Source organism: Mus pahari, chromosome 16 (assembly GCF_900095145.1).
Source record: "Mus pahari chromosome 16, PAHARI_EIJ_v1.1, whole genome shotgun sequence".
Taxonomy (NCBI): domain Eukaryota; kingdom Metazoa; phylum Chordata; class Mammalia; order Rodentia; family Muridae; genus Mus; species Mus pahari.
In genome coordinates this window covers 25,896,527-25,898,723 of record NC_034605.1, presented here as the reverse complement: position 1 = coordinate 25,898,723, position 2,197 = coordinate 25,896,527, and positions in this window count along the sequence as shown.

The window sequence follows — 2,197 nt, the reverse complement described above, 5'->3', positions numbered from 1 at the left end:
TCTCTCTCTCTCTCTCTCTCTCTCTCTCTCTCTCTCTCCTTCCTTCCTTCTTTCTTTTTTTTCAACAGGCTGGTACCTAACATTAGTTTCCAAGTTGCTCCCAAACAAAATCCAAGCCTAGCTCCATTCTGCAGGTTACCCCTTCAACAAGACTAGCTTCTCCAGATTATTCCCCCTACAAACCCCCCCCCCCAGGTTACAAGCCCACCTCCTGACTAACGACCACCAATGCAGAGGAGAACAGAAATTAAGTTTGTGATATGACTCCCAACACCAGTCAATAATGTTAAAGGCCACAGTAGCTTTCCAATTAGATGATTGCACATGTATTTCCTACTTGCTGCTTACTATAAAGCCTTGCCCTGATAGACATTTGGGGCTTCTCTCTCCACCAAAACCATCCGTGTGTGTCAGTGGTGAGCTGAAAGACCTGAGAATAAAGGCCTTGCTGTAAGTTGCATCGGATTGGCTCCTGTCTGTTTTTTGGGGGGTGGGGTGGGGTGGGGGAGGGTTCTCTAAACTTCCTTGGCACTATCATAGCATCCCAGTCAGGAGGGCCTTTATAGTCCCTAATTCAAAGTAATATGGATAACTGTGGGCACAGGGCTCAGAGTAGAGGTGAGAAGCACCCCAAACCAGAAGTGAGAGTTGTGCTGGGCTGGCCTGAAAGGTGGCTTCAGGTTACAGGTCATGTCCTTGGTTGGGGCTCCTGGTCACTGTTTATTCCTGTGTTCCAGATGTGAATCAATATCATAACTATGGAGATACTTTACAAAAAAAGGCTAAAATCTCTTGTGCCTTAAACAAAAGAAAGAAAACTCTGAGAATCTGCTGTCATACCCTCCAAGTGAATGTGCAATGTGGTTGTGATTCAGCATTTAATGTTATTAAGAGACCATTTTGGAAGGAGGGGTGGAGAGAATGTATGAGCCAGAGTAGTGGAGTTTTGTGGTGGCTCTATTTCCTTCAGGAGTGACGTGGCCTGCCTCAGGGTTACCGTTGCTGTGATGAAACACCATGAGCAAACCAACTTGGGGAGCAAAGGGCTTACTTGACTTACACTTCTACAATGTCAAAGGAAGTCAGGACAGGAACTCAAATAGAGCAGGAACCTAGAGGCAGAACTGATATTGAGGCTATGGCGGGATGCCTTAATTGGCTTGCTCATCATAGCTGTTCAGCCTGTTTTGTATGGAACCCAGGACCATCTCCCCAAGGATGGCACCACACACAATGGGCTGGGCTCTCCCCCATCAGTCAGTATTTAAGAAAATGCTTTACAGTTGAACAATATAGAGGTATTTTTGCAACTCAGGTCCCCTTCTTTCAGATAACTCTATCTCACGTCAAGTTGAACTAGCCTGCGCATGGCCATTGGCTACCATAAAGCAGTGACTATATGTCCCTTCTTCCTGTGAGTGGTTGGCCACTAGCCCCTGAGGACAAAGGAACCAGCCTTCATACTGGGGGTGGGGGTGGGACAGTATTCAGACATGAAGAACTTTCATAGACTATTGCAGTGAGGCAAATCTACTTTACAGTTCCAGGAATAGAGTATATTAGGGCTTTTTTACAGGTACAGGTGAAAATGGCTAATTGGTCACAATATCTGTTTACCATGCAGGTGGGAAGCCAGAGCAGGATGTAGATGCTGAGTTATTCAGCTCTATATGAGGTCATTTTCCAAATAAGGCTAACCAGCTGTATTCAGGTATTCGGGGACACTCTGCCAATAAAGTCAGGCAGAGAAAGGGAAGCCCCACTGAGAAAGAGAGACCTCCATTTTGTACCTAGCTCAGAGAGCCATTCTGAGGTCTCCAACAGGCTACAGTCACAGTAATGAAGTAAGGGGATAGAGTGGTAGCTTTCTTTATGGTACTGGTAATGAGACAGTTACAATTTCATGGTATGGGCAGTTTGTTTTATAGCTTCGCCAGAGATTTCTAGTCTTCACTTCTTCCTGCCATAGCTGCATATTATTTTGGAACCTACATAGAAGGCAGAATCTTGATTGAGGGTTTTATTCCATCTGGGCTGGCTGGATGTTTTTGAAGTCAGGGAAAAATTGAAGGTGAAAGTTGACAATCTCTGAGTAGCCACAGCTTCATATTTCTGATTACATGGAGGCACCAGCCATGTTCGAGAATAGAGATAGTTACAGCAGATGGGGACAAGGAAAGAGACCCACAGCCAGACA